Here is a 20,068-nt window from a genome sequence, read left to right on the forward strand (position 1 = left end):
GGTACAATAATATACAGAGTTAGTGGAGGGTAAATATGTGGTGTTAAGTAAATACATGAATCAGATTTGCAATTATTCTTCAAAACTGGCTGTCATACTATATTTCATAGGGGAGTTTCAAGACATGACAAAGAAGAACTATGAAAAAAGAGATTGCGCATCGTATACATTTCAATAGAGTAGGGTGGGAAAGAGACAAAACAGTTTGGACCAGATGCAAAAAGCTCCAAAAATTTATAAAACGAACAGTGATAAAATACCAGCCATTCAGCCCCTAACTGTCATATTTTGGACTGTGTGTGAAAATGGCAGTTGGGGGGGCTGGGGTGGCTGGTACTTTATTAGTCTCCGCTTTATCCATGTTTGAAGCTTGGTGCATTTGGTCCAGTGTGTTTTACTTTGCATCTACTTTGCATTAATAAACTACAGCTTAGATAATTTACTCAAAAAATCAAATTAACTGTTTTGTCTTACATAAATTTCCTATACATTTTATTAGTAATAGTCAGGGGGCGAGATGCATCGAAATCATGAAATCATGTGTTTGGAGATTTAACGTTTTTTCGCATATGCACCAAGCTCCGGAATGCAATACATTCCCGGACCTTGGATCTGGTGGGTAATGCCATGTTTAAATGGCATTTCCCCAATTGAAGCCTCTAGGGATTTTTTTCACATTTTGCACCCTAATTGGGTCACAAACATGGAAGCCCCCACAATGCCAAGAACGGCTCTTATTGGGAGAGTTGTCATTTACTTAAATCTTAGGAGGTTATTTTAATTGGATCGCTCCCCCGTGTGATGTTTTTTTAATGCACAAACGTATTTCTGTGCATATGCTGGGTGTCAACGGGCATGGCAAACTGCTAGTTCGCTGTCCCGTTTGCACCACGAGTGCGGGCAGGGGGCATAGTGCGGCAGCAGGTGATGAGTGTTGGGATGCAATACATTCAAAATAATGTAATGATAATGTAAGGGGAGAGCTAAAATTATAGTGGATTAGGAATTCATACCATAGAATGGTTCTTGATGAGAGAGAGAGAGAGATAGATGATGATGATGACATAGCCTTTTAAAGCTGGCCCTTTGATTACTTCCAGTACCTTCACAAGTCAAGGTATTTGAGACCTCAGTTTAAATCTACCAGCCTGCTGAATGTCAGAAAGATGAAGTGCAGGTTTTACATCTCATATCCTATTGAAGTGAAGAATTTATTGTCTCACTTATACTTAGATAATCAGTGCTACAAATCAAAGAGTGCACATGTGCATTCAAAGAAGCATTTTATAGGTCTATTTTAACACTGTCAAGATTCAAGATTTGGAATAGTCAAACAAAAAGTATCTCACCAATGGCAAAAATGCCAAATTGGCTTTCATTTAGTGAAGGTATAGTAAAATAAACAATTTTAAAGAAGTGTTCAAAATGCAATTTCATACATGAGAGTTCTGTTGTAGTTGATATTCATTGGTATGTTTTTGGAATGTAGTCAGCGTGAATACATTCACAATGTAGACAGCTATTATTTCAACACTGGAAATAAGAATTTTGTGTAAAATGGGGTTACCTGTTTAAGTATTGACATATGACATGTCTACATTGTTAAAAAAAGTATAGCCACTTTCAGACCACAAATGCTGGGTCGCACTTGGCATAGGGACATGGGTCCATTCCAGGAGCAACCCGGCATTTAACCAAAAAAAGATAAAAAATGAAAGTTTGGAAGTAACTCTTACTTTAGATAAAAGCAACTAAATACTATTGTCACCAGTCATGATGATGATAGTAGTCCTTCAATGTCATCTACTAAATCCAATGCTCAATTGCATATAGGGTTTAATTTAGGAAAGCTAAAATAAAAAATCTATTTATTGATAAAGAAGAAAAAACGTCTCTAATAAAGGTAAAGGTTGGTGCGAAAAAAAACATGCCATCCACCATTTGCAGTGGCAAGTAAAGACTCTATCCTTAGCCTTAAATTATGAGTGATGGTTCTGCAACTCACTGAGGCATCATCTGCCTCCCAAGATTATGCAAGATCTGTTCACTCAAAGTCTAGAAGAAGTGTAAAAGAATGAAAACCACGAAGATAATACTTTGTGTTCAGAAACTGAAGTGTGTCCACAAGTGCTATGACATTTCTAAAACTGTACTCACAGAGAAGCCACCTTACACTGCTCCAACTGCAAAAGTGGGGATGAGAAGCAGAAGCATAGCTTATGATATAGAGATTGAGGCTGTCACAGTGGAAGTGCAAGAGGATGAGCATTTGTGTATGTGAGGATATTTGGGAAGCTGATGCCGGCACTAACGGGGATGTTGAGGATAAGGGTGAGGATTTTATTTAAATCAGGAATTAGTGGCTGCATCTCTTGGCCATGATAAAAAGAAGTCCATTGTCATGCCGGGGATAGGACCAAAAAATCCACCTCTTATGTGTAAAGTTATTTTTACCCAAAGTCTGATAACAATTGTCAAGCCAACTCTAGCATTTGTAAAACTGCAATTAGTAGAGGTAAGGACATTGATCGTCTAGGAACCATCTCCCTGTTTTGTCATTAGCAGCGAGCTTATGAACAGATTTTGCAAACGTCAAAAACTTGTGCAAAATAATTACAACAAGCAGTCCCACATCAACTAGCTCCCTTCTTTCAATACTGAGGATCCAAGCAGCAACAATGTTCATCACCAATGGCTTCATCCTGAAAATCATGTGAGATCATCAGAGATAGTTCGGTATCAAATTTGATAATACGGGGTGACTCCTCCCTATCCAGGATTTCTCAGATAAATCTTTCAGCGCTAGGCCTGCTGCTGACGGGTATAGATCTTCTATAGATAGGGTTGAAGTTAGTCTGCGCAGTGAGCTGCCTGTATTCTCACCTCTTCAGGCAAGCCTATCATATTTAAGTTCTACACGCATAACCCTCTGAGGCACTTATGTATTATATAGCTTCCCTTCTGGATTTGTAACTTGGTGGGACTGCTATGCTATTACTGATGCCTGTCCTTGTGTTTCCCTCCTATATACCTAATAGATTGTAAGCTTGCAGCAGGGCCCTCTAACCTCCAAGTCTGTCTGTTACCCAGTTTGTTTTATCACTGTCTACTATTGTAAAGCGCAACGGAATCTGCTGCGCTATATAAGAAACTGCAAATAAATAATAAATAAATAAATAATATTCTGTTTGAAACAAGGGAAACCACCTAGTCTCCCTATAGTAAATGGCAATTGGAAATAAAGTGTTTCAAAATATGAATATGGGCTCTTAGATATGAAAAAGAGAAGCTAATACTCCGCTGTAACGTGGGCTGAGTCCTGACAAATCTCTTCACTTGATTTGTCGCGTGAATATATATGAAAAGACAAAAAGGAAGAGAAAGAGGGCCGTTCCCCTCATTTAATCCTGTTTTTACAGTTCAATGATTATATCAATCTAGTGCACATATTGATATTAATGTATCAAGAGATTATTTTCAATCGGGGTATCCCCCTTTCATTGGGGCCCCATTTCCTTGTCCACTAGATGGTCCAAATCCTTGCAAAGGGAACTCCACCGACGCGATTCGAACCCCAGTGGTTCTTTATCAAGGTGTCTTGATAAAGAACCACTGGGGTTCGAAACGTGTTGGTGGACTTCCCTTTGCATTTACCCATGGAGACAAACGGCTGGTGGAGCTAAAATAATTTGGACCATGTAGTGGACAAGGAAACGGGGCCCCATTTTACCTTGGTCCACAAGCGCAACAATATTGTGTCCAATCCTGACCAGTTCCACGAAGCTAAGTAGCTCCAACAAGGTTATTTTAATTGTAATGTTTACAATAAAGGATACTTATTTTTTTAAATAAATAGAGTATCCTTAGTCTATTTGTCCTGGAAATACACCTCTTCTACCTGTGAGAAAGAACAAGGAGAAAAAGAACCATACTTTATACAATCAAAAATTGACCAATTTGTGAGTATATTGATTAGGGGAATCACCCTGATATTTACAAGCCTGCTGTGGTTCCTGATTTATGAAATATAACCTGAAATGCGGTTTTAAAGTACTCCTTTTGTGTAAATGAAAGGGGGATACCCCGACTGAAAATAATCTCTTGATACATTAATATCAATATGTGCACTAGATTGATATAATCATTGAACTGTAAAAACAGGATTACACAAGGGGAACGGCCCTCTTTCTCTTCCTTTTTGTCTTTTCATATATATTCACGAGACAAATTGAGTGAAGAGATTCGTCAGGACTCAGCCCACGTTACAGGGGAGTATTAGCTTCTCTTTTTCATATCTAAGTGCCCATATTCATATTTTGAAACACTTTATTTCCATTGGGTATAGATCTTAATCCCCAAAGGGGACCAAGAAGACTAGTTATTAAAAAAAAAAATTGACTGGTAAACAATCCGTTGTCACACAGCCGACTATTGATGCCATGACAGTGATTTGCAGATCAGTTAAACTAGCTTTATTGATGCTTGCCATATTTTTCAAGTAATTATGATTATTAGCAAGAATAAGAGAAAAGGTTCTCAGAGAGCGGAATAATTAATAAATATTTCATATGAATACGAATTTTCACAGAATAAATCAAACAACACAATTTATAAAGGACAAAGATAAAAAATACATATAATTAAGAACTACCACTAATTTCCACCAGAAGTGTAAAAGTCAATCTCCTCTAGATTGATTGATGATGGCTTACTATTCCCTTTTAATATTGACTGGCCAGCACTTAATTTGATATTGATGCTATGGAATAAGGTGCCTTATATACATGGTAAAGAGCGGGAAAAAAGAGTAATTCAATATTATGGTTCAAAAAACACCAGATTGGTTAATAGCGACAGAAATGTCTGGATCACTCACACAAACCGGTGTTGAAGTTGTTGCTGCTGATGTAAATAAGCCGTTGTCACCTGCAAGCTTGAGTAAAGAGGGGACGCTGTCGGCATCGGGTGAGTTCAGGATATTACCTGAATGGGGAGGTAAATAGCTTCCCCGGGAAGCCCGAACGCACACAGGTTTCTAGGATATAGCTGTGAGGCGCCCACCGCCGTGACCCTCCAGGCATCCTCACTTGTTGTTGCTGTAGCGGCAGTTAGTTACACGTGTCACACACGCTTGTGGGTTGCAGGAGTGGAAGATCTTTACCCGATGTTTGCCCGCTGGTGCTCTGCGGGGCTGTACTGCTTGGTGAGTGATCATGATTGGGGTCCTGGCAGTGGATTTTATGCCGAATTTAGATGGCTTCCTCTGGCAGAAAGAAGACAGGTAGTGGCAACCTAAACGCGTTTCTCCGCACTGAGGTATCTGGCGGTTTCCTAAGATGGTGAACTTCTGAGGAAACTGCCAGATACCCCATCGTGGAGAAATGCATTACAACTTCAACACCGGTCTGTGTGAGTGATCCTTGACATTTCTGTCGCTGTTAAAAAAGCTGGTGTTTTTTTGCACCATAATATTGGATGACTTCCCCCCCTCTATTACCACGTATATAAGGCACCTTATCCCATACTATCAATATCAAATTAAATGCTGACCAGCCAATATTAAAAAAGAATAGTAAGCCATCATCAATCAATCTAGAGGGGATTGACTTTTACACTTCTGGAGGAAATTAGTGGTAGTTTTTAATTATATGTTTATATGTAAGGGTAGTGGATAAGTGGAATAGCCTCCCATCAGAGGTGGTAGAGGCTAAGACAGTAGAACAATTAAAACATGCTTGGGATAGGCATATGAATATCCTTACAAAGAAATAAGGATTCAAAAGGGTTGAGATTACCTGAAGGATAAAAAAGGGGCAGACTAGATGGGCCGAATGGTTCTTATCTGTGTCAAATTCTATGTTTCTATGTCTTTTTTATCTTGTCCTTTATAAATTGTGTTGTTTGATTTATTCTGTGAAAATTCTTATTCATATTAAATATTAATTAATTAATTATTGTGCTCTCTGAGAACCTTTTCTCGTATTCTTGCTCTTAAATCACTTGTAATATTCCAGATTACAATTGGGAGCTGCATATATACTTAAATTAAGTTAATGGTCATTTTAAATTGTTTTATTTTTTGCGCCTGATTTGTTTTTGTTATTAATTATGATTATTGAATTACAGCCAATATAAATCACTTATTAATAAACACTTAGAAATACCCCGTAGAATTTTCAGCCACCAGCCTCTGCATGTACTCAGGACAATCTTATTGTTATACAGTGCCTGCTCTATTCAAGCATGTTAGGAATCATTTACAACATATAAAGGCTGGAATTAAAATTGACTGTACATCTAAATAATCCAGATTGCAACCTGTGTATGGAGATTAATTTATGACTAATGTACACTCTTTACCCTAAACAATTTTAGATCTGAAGCTAATATCTGCCGTTAAGGCAATACCTCACCTGTATCAATAAGTAAAACAAAAATTGTCCTACAAAATGCCATTGTACCCTCTGCCCACTTAATCACAGATTCGTGGACAAGTAGTAGTGAATGCTAAAGATTGCATGTTACAGCAGGGAATAATGGCCAGAAGGGCTGGTCTGAGCAGCACTGCCTCCCTCCCGATGACTATGCCCTCAGCTCCACCTCCCTTCATAAACTATACTTAGCTCTGCCTCCCTCCCCACTCTGTCCAATGGGTATTTAAAAAGTACTTTATTTATTTACTCATCGAGAGGATTTAATGTTACCTAGAGGTCTATAAAACTGGTGGAGGCTGAAAATATAGGTAAACTGTCCACAAGGGATAAATGTAAGTAAATGTAAGTAAATGGATATAAACTAAGAAAGTTGCAACATTATCAATTCCATAAATCTGTGGTATACTGGTGTGGTTCTTTCATGCAATATGACGTTTATTTAACTCCATTTAAACAAGTTTCATTCCACTTTTTTCTTCCAACAATTTTATACATCATTGATCTCTGCTCTAGTCAGTTATATTGTAACTAATAGAACAGCTGTTACTACTGAACATCCATTTCCGCTTGAATTTCGTAGTGTTGCTTAGAATGAAAGCCTGAGTCAGTTCTCCCAGTTTCCCTGGTCTTCTTTCACAGGAGTGTCTAGTGAAGTGACACGATAACTGTCTGATCTGAATTGACAAAAGCCGTTTCGGCCCTCTTATCGGAACTGTCGCATCACGGACAGATACATTGCTGGTGGCATACACATCAGGGCACAGACTCAAGTATTATCCTGATGCTTATAAACACTCTATACTGTATTTCATTTCATTTAAATTGCTAAGGCAGCCAATGAATATAATGCATGGGTTTGTCATTTTACAAATAAAGTTGTTTGCATTTTTCAAACATCGGCTGTTGAACATTTGCTAAATGCTAACACTGAATGAATTGTCTATGGAGCGGCCAAACAAAGATCCAAGTGACTGTGTCTCTCACCCTGTTGGTGCTGTTTTTACCGCTCCATATGCTAGATTGGAAACTACATCTAGCCCCATATGCCCAAAGGCATCTTAACCTGTGAAAAGCCTAGCCAAGGAAAGTCTATTGTTCATTGACAACTTGTCAATTTACTTTCAGGGTAAGAAACTCATAAGCACGGTAAGTAAAGCAGATACAACACAATTTTTTTCACACTTGCTGGCTTTACTGCAAAATGCCTTCTTTTGCATAGATGTGTGAAATGTCCCATCAGAACAGTGGCTGTGCAATGAACTCGAAAGCTGAGCAGTGAGGAAAAACATCTGAGGCTTATGTATGTACATGGCATAATAGATGTTAAATATTTCAGATGCTCGGAAGTAGACTAGAAGAATTTATTGTTCACATGTATTTAAATCCCCTGACTTTGAGGATGAAATGTAAACTAAGAATGTGATGATATTATAACGGTGACTATATTTACAAGCATATTTTGGGCGATCTGTTTATTTGTATTTTTATGAAATATAACATTCTTAAATGCAGTTTTGCAATGTATTGTATATAAATATTTGCCTTTGTCAGGATTAATAATGAAGTTAATAAGACAATGGGGCAGATGTATTAAGCCTAAAAGGTGCCCGTTCATCAGATCCGTTCGGCACTTTTATAGTACACATCACATCGTATTGCATGCCTGTGCATGCATTGTGCATGCGATGCGATGAACAGCTAGTACAAAAAGTATGTGCAGCACATACTTTTTGTACCGTACGATGAGATGCGCGGGAGCACGCATGTCATACTACAGAACGGACAGTCCGGGAACGGACCGTCTATGGGCACCTTTAACAAGAGATAAATACAAGGGTGGTAAAGAGAGATAAACGTCCAGCCAATCAGCTCCTTACTGACTTTTTTCAAACACAGCCTGTAACATGGCAGTTAGCAGGTGATTGGCTGGAAGTTTATCTCTCTTTATCACCCTTGCATTTATATCTTGTTAAGACTTAATACATCTGACCCATTATTTAATATAACTAAACTTTTTCATAAAGTTATTTAAATTAACCCTGTGAGTGCCAACATCTCCGTGAGAGATGTGCAAAACATCTGCTAACAATGCCAGCGTCGCTCACATGTGTTATATAAATCCAAAATAAAAAATGTGTATAAAAATATTACATTTCCTATATAAGGTAAACATTACAGGTCATTATGATGAATACATTTGTTTGCTTGGTCCTTTTCACACCAATTTTGACAAATTCACTTGACACTCAAAGGGTTAAACACCCACACAAAGGATACATTTAACGTGATGTGATACCAATGCTATTTTTCAGCAGGAACCAGCAGGAACTCAGGGATAAATGTATAAAGCAGTGATAAGGGAGGAGAAGTGCCTGGAACTTTTTCACCGGCTAATCAGCTCCTAACTAACAGATAAAAATGTGATACACCAGGGTGCCAGGATTCAAAAAAGTTTGGGTACCACTGCATTAGACACTTGGAGAACTACCTGGGGGGCCCACCTCATCCTAATTATACATATGTTACATTATTTTGCACAGGAGTATGGTGTATTTTCTGCAGGGCTGCACTAGCAGTTTTTATTACAGATATGTATCACAGGCCCAGGCAATGCACTCGCACATGGTTAGCCAAACCAATATGGTGGCTGGCCACATCCTCTCTGGAGACTGGTCACACCCTGAAAATTGACTCCCTACCAATGCATTCTCCCGGTGGGTCCTTCATGCCCCAATCTGACATTGGTGCATCGACTGGGATCATGATAAATATATATGCACAGGATGTTATAGATGCAGATTATAAAGGCAAGAATTAAATGCAAAAATGCACAGTGTGTTATAAATGCAAAATATAAAGGCAAGGTTTACCATCCTGATATCTCCATAAGTGTTGACAACTCGACAATCTACCCAACCCCACAAGCTCGTGGCCTGAACTGTCCTTTGTTCCCCACATTCAATATGTCTCCAAATCATGTTACATGCATCTAAACAACATATCCAAAATATGACCCTATCTCACACAAGAAACTACTAAATGACTTATCCATGCACTCATTATATCCTATGCAATAGTCTCCTAACTGGTCTTCCCAAGAACAGACTCTCGCCACTGCAATCCATTTTCAATGCTGGTGCTGGGCTGATCTTCCTAGCAAGTTTGCTGATTTGCTCTGCCAGTCCCTCCATTGGTTGCCTGTATTTTACCATATTCAATATAAAATACTTCTACTAACATATAAAGCTAATAACCAAAGTGCACCAGCATATATCTCTTTACTTATCTCTAAATATATCCCAACTTGACCACTCCGCTCTGCACAAGATCTGCGTCTCTCTTCTGCACGGATCACTAGCTCCCATTCACTATTACAGGAAATTCATTGGGCTGCTCCTACCTTATGGAATGCCCTTCCACGCACAATAAGACTCTTCACTAGCCTCCAAATCTTCAAGCGCTCCCTGAAAACTCAACTCTTCAGGCAAGCCTATCATATTTATGTTCCACCCGCATAACGCTCTGAGCCACTTATGTATAATAAAGCTTTTCTTCTGGACTTACAAGTTGGTGGGACTGTTATGCTATTACTGGTGACTGTGTTTCCCTCCTATGTCCCTATAGATTATAAGCCTGCAGCAGGGCCCGCTTACCTCCAAGTCTGTCTGTTGTTACCCAGTTTGTTTTATCACTGTCTACAATTGTAAAGCGCAATGGAATCTGCTGCACTATATAAGAAACTGTAAATAAATAATGCAACATTGCACAGGGTATTTCTAAATGCAGAATATAAATGCTACTGATAACTGGAGGAGTTACAAAAGAAGCTCCCAAGTACCTACAGTAGCTTAAAAGCTGACTCGCGAGGACTAAAGGAAACTCAGAGACTAAAGCCGAAAATGGGACAACAGCACAGGCACAGGATACAACAGCAGGATTTGGACCAGGACCAGGTAACTTCAAGCACAAAGCAGCCAGACAGGTAATGGTAAAATTATGTGACAGGTGAGACTGCACAGACCAAAGATACAGGAGTAAGGCTGCAGTTACATAGACCCACCAGAGGTGGCTGTAACATGCAGCTGGGACAGCTTCTAAACATGTCTCTTTTGCTCAGTTCTGCTAGGAGAAAATGGAGTTGAAAGCATTTCCTTACCATAATTGCTGTAATGTGCACAGGGAACCTGGCATGTAATTGAATTGTACCAGGTCTATTGGTACCCCAGACAGGCCACTAATTACATACATGACCATTAATCAATACATTCTTTCACATGATTTCAATCTTACCACATAAGTTACAGTAGCTGAGAATTTAGTGATTTGGAAGAGCCCCTACATCAAGGAGTATACGAATAAACGTGGGTGGTGTCCAGCATCACATTATGCTCTGGATCACAAGCTGTGAATGAAATACTTTTCTTTGACTAGATTTTCAGAACTCCAGTCTAGTGCGTCCCATACCAATTATGTTTTTGCTAGTAAGCCTGCTTGAAGCAAAGGCTTCGAAAGCTAGTCTGCTACCTTGTGATTGACTCTGTGTTGGTGCATGTGTGAGAGAGAAAGAGATGTAGTTTCACTCGCTGCCAACAGATGGCATTGTTTTAGAGACACACAAACGGACATTAGACGTATATATATATATATATATATATATATAGATAGATAATTATACAGCAAAACATTTGTTCCACTACAGCAATTTATATTTAAAACAAATACACACTTTCATGCCTATATCACAGTTAATTATGCACGCCTTAATCCTGCTTACAGATCATAAGGTCTATATAAACTGTCTATATGAGCACAACATTTTAAATGATATAATTCTAATGATTAATTGGTAATCAGTTTGCTAAGCGCTATAAAATTTGTTAAAATGCTGTTTTTCTTTGTATGTCAAATATCAGTTCATTTTGTAACTGGAAAACGAAAAAAAGAATATTAAGATTGCAACTGGTACAAGTTAATTCATTAATGACAGGAACATTGTTTAAAGTGTATCATAAAATAAAGGCCCCACTGACACCAGCAAAATCTCTAACAACTGGATTGTGTTGTCAGGGCATATTTAAAGCAAGTCATTAAAAAAATACACAGACAGACTTGTGCCACAGATTTATATGCATGCCCATGTCCCTGGGTGCACTGGATGTTAATGTTTCACAAAGTCAAGAAAAGTTCATCCTGTGATCAAGGCCTCTGGATGTGTTCCAAGAATATGTCATTCAGAAGGATTGTGTTAAATATACAAAGGCTAAGGCTTCAATTTCTACCCATGTGCCTGTCTACTCACATGGGCTCCGAGCAGTGATTGGTGCTGATTCTCTTCATGGCTGCTTCTTATCTGTTGCTATAAACCACATGACAGATGGGGCTTTTCCCGGCAAATGTTTGAGTTTACGTTTTATGCTGGGCCAGGTTTTTATTTTTTCCTTGAAAAGACTATGTCAGAGTTAATATTACAAAATATTATTTAACTCACTGGTCAATAAATGTGTTTCTTCCTCCATTATAACCTGACTGTTTTTATGTATTAACACATTATCTGGGCGAGGAACTTGGCCTTTTTTGTTTTCCATTAACCTATATGTAATTTTACAAAGCACATAATACATGTACATGGATTACATAGAAAACAAAGGGGGTTATTCTGATTCACTCGGAAAGGCACAATCACTCTCTAATGGACAAAACCATGTGCACTGCAGGTGGGGCTGATGTAACATGTGCAGAGAGAGTTAGATTTGCGTGTTTTATTGTTTCTGTTCAGGATAAATAGTGACTGCTTTATTTTTACATTGCAATTAAAACCCCACCCAAATCTATCTCTCCCTGCATATGTTACATCAGCCCCACCTGCATCAGCCCCACCTGCAGAGCGAATCAGAATAACCCCCAAAGTCGAAACCGTTGGGCTTATTTTGGTACTTGTTTCCTAGCACGGCGCCCATTGCATCGTATACCATAAGACTAAATAAGGTATACGATGGTATGTGATGCGATGCAACGCGATGTTGTACAATAAAAAATTGTATGGCATCGTATGCCATACAATGGCATACAATGCGATGGTATACGATTTTTTATTGTACAAGCACCCTGATGGGTCCTTACAATGTTAAATGCCCCCCCACTATCAATGCGAAGTGTCAATGCATACATCTGACCGTTTCACACCCACACTATCCACATCGGCGTGGAGTTGATATTATATAGTGTGGCGAGCACAGTGAGACACTGAGCCCAAAGAGCTGCGAGCGGATGCATAATACATGTTACATAATATACATGCGCTCGCCACACTTGGCGTTGATATCTTGTCCTGCTGCAGTCTGGGTCCAGGCATCCTGTGCCTTATGCAGGATTCTTCCTGGGACGTGCTGCTGCTACCTTTCCTGCGTGAGCCTGCTGACTCTCAAGCATCTGGGAACCAGTACCTTCCATCTTATGCCTGGTGTCGTGAGTAGTCTTAGGCTACGGTTAGGTGGCACTGTGATGCACGTCAGTTGCCCAAGAGGAGGTTGGGCATTATTTCTCCAGTTTATTTATGTGGGGCTGTTCTCCTTTAATTTGTGCTAGGAACAACTTGTCTGTGTGCGATGAGGTCGCCTGGTGTTTGGTTGCGACAGGGTCCCTTGACTGTTGTTTTGGTTGCGACAGAGTCGCAGTATTTTCATTATTATTTTCCATACTTGTGTCACTTCAGGGACTTGTACTTCTGCATTATCCTCTTTAGTCGGGGTTATTAGTTTAGTCAGATTGTCCTCTTGGACCTATCCTTGGCAGTCATCATGGGCTCATCACCACCTAACACCTGGCTGCACCGGAGCTTGGGTGGGCCTAACTCGCCCTTTCAGTCGTGGTGGCTACAGGCGAAGCCTAGCATCCCGCAGTCCACAACCACCTGTCAGGGAGGGCCAATAGAGTGAGGTTAGAGGCAGCACCACCATACAGTCTGGGAGACGTTCAGTTGCCTCAGTTACTCCCCGGATCATAACAATTGGGTCCATCCAGAAATTAATCTTCCAACCCTATTCTGGCTTAGGAGCATCTAAGCAACTACTCTGTCCTGCATTTTGCAAAATCAGCCTCAATCAGTTTAATTTGCATCAGACCTTGCTGATATCTGCATATGCTCACCACACCTCATAGCTAAGTAGCCAGTAACTCTGAATACTTACCCATGACAGGCCCATGGTGCAAATACCCTGTTGCCACCTAGTAATGCCCATTAAGTCTTAGGTAACCTAACACTGAATGGACATTACCAGGTGACATACCATGTGTAGGACATTTGTGAGCTTTGTTTGCAATCTGCCATCAGTCCAGATCTTCAGCAGCCAAACATGCTTGATGAGAAAGAATGTAGTTTTGAGCACAGGGACATGATTTGGGCAAATTTGGAAATTAATTGGGTGCATTGGGGCCAGGTGTCTTGATTTTTTTTTTCTAATAGGATATCTTAAAATGAAGTTATTACATTACAGGCTTGCTCTGTGATTTGTATGGAACAATAAATAGTTGGGTCTCCATTAGAGATTGACTGGTGCTGAGTAGAAGGCATAGTGACAAAGGACAACATCTATAGAAGAATTACATATGGAATCACTGGGTATATTCACTAAAGTGTGTGATTTTTTAAAGTGAAGATGTTGCCCATAGCAACCAATCAGATTCTAGTTATTGTTTATCTAGCACCATCTTTAAAATAAAAGCTAGAATCTGATTGGCTGTTATGTGAAAAATCTCCACTTCTAAAAAAAAAAACCTGCGTTTTTTTTCAATCTTCCCCCATAAGGTGCTGTATAGTAAAATGTACACGTCAACACAGCCATGGATTTTGCACTTGTGCATCTAGAGCAGGGGTGGGCAATAAGCTGCCCTCCAGCTGTTGATGAACTACAGATCCCAGCATGCCTTGCATCCGTTTTAGCATGGCCAAATAGCAAAACTTATGCAAAGCATGATGGGATGTGTAGTTCATCAACAGCTGGAGGGCCACTTATTGCCTAGCCCTGGTCTAGAGCATCTATGCAGACAGGGCCGAAACTAGGGTTTCCGGCGCTGGGGCAAGGCAGTCATTTGGTCGCCCCCCCCTCCCCTGACTGGGGGGGGGACCAAATGACTGCCTTGCCCCTGGCGCCGGAGGCAGCTTTCACTCCGTCTCCTAGAGCTATTTGCCTGGAGGCGGGTGATGACTTTGAAAAGACTTGCCGGACGCTGATTGGCTGAATTGGGACAATTTGACCTGATTTCTCAACCAGATCCATCAGAATCGGGGAAACCGACACAACTTGCTTTCAGCTAACATTGTATTGTTTCTTGGTTTAGCCTCAATTAATGAGACCAAAATTACACTGGACTATCTTTTTTTGTATCAATATTTTTATTGCTGCAATGAGTGTTACAATAAAGGACTATTGTAAAATCGACAATTAGAGGAAAAAACAAATGGGCTAAAGACTCTGGACTGTCTTTTTAATATATGGCATGGATGGGTGAAACCCCCCATTGAATAATGAAACCCTTTGATTTTAAATAAATGCCATAATTGTTCTCCATAAACTGAAAGATTTCGTTAGTGGTCGATGCATCCCTATACAGGCTGTATGCTGGCCCTCTATTAATATTAGTAATGTTTTTTCATATTATGATGTCTAAATATATATATATATATATATATATATATATATATATATATATATATAAAACAATCTACTGCAATCATATAACCAATCATAGTGCAGTAACATTGGACTTAGCCACAGGCATGCTGTAGTCCAAACACTGTGAGACAAGCAAGCAGCAAATTAATATATATAAAAACACATCGCTCTCAATGCAAAATAGAAATGAACTATTGCTATGTCAGCATTTAAAATAAACACAACCACTGCTGCAATAGAACACAAAAATAAAAAAAGCTCACCCAAAATTCATAGACCTAATAAAAAAAATTCAACACTTTGAAATAAAAATTTACAGGTATGCATACATTTTTACATTCACTGATCTTGACTTGAGATCGTGTATCTTCATTTCTTCATTTTTAACAAATATTTCTAAGGAAAAAGTGAAATTTACTAAGATGAATAAAAAAATCACAATTATCAGAGATAGCTAGAACACCAGAGTTGATAAGTCATAAGCAATATTTTTCTCTTGCCTAAAATTTTTTTTTATTTTTATTAATAATTTCTTATACAGCGCATACATATTCCGCAGCGCTTTACAGAGTATATTTGAACATTCACATCAGTCCCTGCCGCAGTGGAGCTTACAATCTATATTCCCTACCACATGTACATGCACACACAGACATTCTAGGGTTCATTTTGTTGGGAGCCAATTAGCCTACCAGTATATTGTTGGATTGTGGGAGGAAACCGGAGTACCCAGAGGAAACCCACACAAGTAAGGGGAGAATATACAAACTCCGTACAGTTAGGGCCATGTTGGGAATCAAACCCATGACCTCAGTGCTGTGAGGCAGTAATGCTAACCATTACACCATAAGTACTGCATCTAATCTATTAAATAACAACTGTTTTCATACTTGCCTACTTTTGAAAACTAGTTTCAGGGAGATTCCAGGTGCTAGTAGAATGCTGTGCACCATTAATGGGGGAGGGGCACCATGCTCCGCCCAAGGGTGTGTCTAGCTCTACCTATTTTCTGCCACTTAGGGGTGTGTCCTGCAATGGCATGTGAAAATATAAATATATACTAGGGTAATAGGGTAATATAATTGCACTATATATTAATGTACCGTATACATTTGACTAGAGTTGGACAAATAGTGTATAAAATATACAGTATGGCTGCCATACTGGACTCCGGAGCCAGAATTTTGACCGCCAGCATCGTACTGCATCCCCACACAGCCACATAGTGCATTAAATTTTAAGGAGCGTACATACTGGGTAACTAAATGAACAATATTTTGGCCCTTTTTAGCAATATTGTTCATAAAATTGTCCATTGTATGCGCAACGAATGACAAACATTGCACACTCCTGTGGGTCATAAACGACTGCCCCCTTCCCTGTCATCTGTACATACAGATCAATTCTTACTATGGGGTTATTCAATCTCAACCAAATTTTTCACCAAGTGAACAAAATGGCAAAGATTCGCCTATCAGTATTCAGTCACAGGCGTTTTGCCTGTATTTGAGTACATTTTAGAAAATGTGAAAACGGCTGCAAAAATGGAAAAAAAATGGCTGCGAACTCGACAACACCACTGGAATTTGAGGCAATTTATGTGGTTTTCATTGATGCTGGATTTTTTGTCCGGGATTGAATACCCCCCCCCCCCCCCCCCTTATCGTTAATGACTGCCTGTACGGAGAGAGGATGGAGTAACGTCACTGGGGAGCATTCAATATGTGCCAATATTTCCCTACAGGCACTCACCTATTCAATGCTACTGTTAAGGACAGCATTGAAGGATGTCAGATCAGATATGTCTGGTCGGAAACGGAAGCGGATAGTAAAATTCACGTCCATTATTTGACCATCCACAACCGTTTTGCCAATCCACGGACTTACTGACACTCGATACTCAGAACATTGAATTCTGACTGTCAAGTTACTGTCGGATCAGACGAAAATGGCCTGGGAATCCGACTGTCGGGACGTTCTGACAGTTGGAATCCCAGATTGAATACCCCCCACTGAATTATATTGTTAATCATTCAGTGTATACACCCAGTACAGCCACCAACCCCCATTTTCCACCCATTACAAACAGCACCCTAGTGTACCTTACACACAGTGCCCTCCCCCATATTAGACTCAGTTCATGCAGCACCATATTACATTATGCACAGCCCCCCCCCCCATTACAGACAGTGCACACAGCATTCTATGACATTATACACCCCATCCCCCAATTACATACAGTATACACAGCATTTACATTATACACTGGCACCCCCACCCTCCAATTACACATAATACACACAGCATTATGTTACATTATATTACCTCCCCCCATTACATACAGTATACATAGCATTCTATGACATTATACAAACCGCAATCACATACAGTAAACACAGCCAATTCCCCATGTTACAGCCAGTCTCATATTATAAACAGCCCCCACTCCCCAGCACTCACCTGGCTGGGTTGCTTCTTCCAGGGACGTGCTGGGAGCTGGCAGTGGGCGGTGGGGCCGGGGAGGCATCAATAAGTAAGCTGTCTGAGGCTGTGACACAAGCAGGAAGAGCAGGGGCCAGGGCTGATGCACGTCCACAGGTGGGTGGGGCCAGCATCAGGAAAGCAAAGCCCTGGCTGCTGGGTTGTTTGCTCCTCCCTAGACTTCCTCTGCTTGCAGAGCAGCTTGGCCACCGCTACCCACAACACTGTGGTGGCCGGCTGCCTGTGACCGCCCTTGTGCAGGCCCCGCGCCTGCCATTTCCGGGGGCGCGTGCATGCGCTGTCCGGATTCTAACGGAGGGACCCCAAAAGCCGGGAGGTCTCGGGAAGTTTGCGTGCAGCGGGAGGCTTATGTAAAAATCGGGAGCCTCCCGCTGAATGCGGGAGGGTAGGCAAGTCTGCTGTATTTGCCTAAAGTTCTTAAACATTTTCATAGATTACAAAATAATAATTAGTATTTGTGAAGCTGACATATTAATGCCTGGTAGAATAATAACTCACTTTACTGGTAAAAAGAAAAGACAAGGTAATTTATGAATATGTAAAATATGTAAGTGTAATACAAATATCCTACAGGTATAGGAGCATGTAGGATGTAGCATGTAGAAGGATATGCATGGCTGCATTCACAGTGATTTTAAGGGGGATGGCACCAAAGTGATTGTATTAGTTACATAAGCGTCTATTAACACTATACAGATCAACACACACACACACACACACACACACACACACACACACACACACACACACACACACACACACACACACACATATATAAATTTACTGCAAATGTTTAATAATCTATGAAGTTCATTTTGTGAGTGTTACCTAGGTTACACAATAAGTAAAATATTGTTTATAGATTTGTGATATCTTAGATATTATGAGTGCCCTAAATCTTGTTAGCTGCACTATATTGACAAAATTATTTAAATGCCTAACCCAGTCGTTCCCAAACTGTGTGCCGTGGCTCCCTGGGGTGCCTCGGGACACATGCAGGGGTGCCGCGGCTTGGTGGTCCAGGACCAACTCAAATTATTAATAGTTAATTATTTATGAGCAAAACCAGTGCTGGTGGCTGCCAATCATAGAATGTGTACAAACAGAAGCAAATCCTGCCCTTTACCATATAACTGCCGCTAAGAATCGCATATAAACCCAATCTAATTAATTTTTTTTGGACATGGGGGTGCCATGAAAAAAATTCTGATTCTCTAGGGTGCCGTGAATCAAAAAAGATTGGGAACCCCTGGCCTAACCATTACACCAACAGGGACTGTAATGACATTGTACTCAAATAAATATATTTTAATATGGAGTTGGTTCTCATTTTGCAGCTATAACAGGTTCCTCTTTTCTTGGAAGGTTTTTCACAAGATATTGGAGTGTTTCTGTGAGCAGTGGCGTAACTATACAGGGTGCAGGGGATGTGCTATGAGGCCTGAGGGCTTGGGGGGGGTCTTTGGGCCCAGCAGACATCTCCTCCACTCTCTTGTATTATTATTCAGTTGCCACTGCCACACTATAGAGGGCGCTGCAGCGCTCTTCTCTGTTAGCCTGGTGCTCAATTCTGGCAGTCAGTCATCCCTGCAGTCTCCTCCGCTGCAGAGCCTGAGGTGTTGACCCGGCGGATGAAGAACAGTGTTTCAAGTCAAGCGCAGTGGGCACTCTGTTGTTTCACCGCCGAACAGGTAGACACAGGCTTAATGGGTCACTCACCAGCTCACTGCGCTAAAAGTCCCTTGCTGGTGTTTGTCTGCAAGTGGGGACCCTCCAGCTTAAAGTGGAATGGGGGAGATGTGAGGTGACTCCAAGCACCTGTATGTCCTTGTTTTGCCCTCACCCCCTCTCCTATTGTATGTCTGACAACAACCCCCCCCCCCACGCCTCAAGCAACAGTCTTTTCCCTGTCTCTCTGCCTAACACTCTCTCTTGCTCTTTATCTCCCTGACACTCTCCCTGATTCACTCCCTCTCTTTTCCTGAAACTGTCTCCCTGTGTGTGTGTTTGTGTGTATGTGTGTTTGTGTGTGTGGGGCCCAACAAGTTCTAGTTACGCCCCTGTCTGTGAGAATTTGTGCCCATTTGTTTTGTAGAGAATTGTGGGATGGATGTTGGACAAGAAGGCCTGCCTCGCAATGTCCTTTGCAGTTTATCCCAAAGATGCTTGATGGGGTTGAGGTCAGTACTTTGTGAAGGCCAGTCAGGTACTTTCATACTGAACTCATCAAACCATGTATTTAAAGTCCTTGCTTTGTCCTTTCTGTTTTTTTTATTGGGATTTGCTCCCTATATAACCCAGCCTGCGCTGTTCTGTGCTGGTTATACTACTAGTTTCTAGTGCTATTGCTGGTCATACCAGATTACTCCTCTATTCCCTAAATAATCTGTTTCTTTGCATGTACCTGTTATTGTGTATATCCTGTGCACTCCAGCCTGTATGTACCTGCTGTCACACGCA

The sequence above is a fragment of the Crinia signifera genome, chromosome 1 (assembly GCF_055691185.1).
Source record: "Crinia signifera chromosome 1, ASM5569118v1, whole genome shotgun sequence".
Lineage (NCBI taxonomy): Eukaryota > Metazoa > Chordata > Amphibia > Anura > Myobatrachidae > Crinia > Crinia signifera.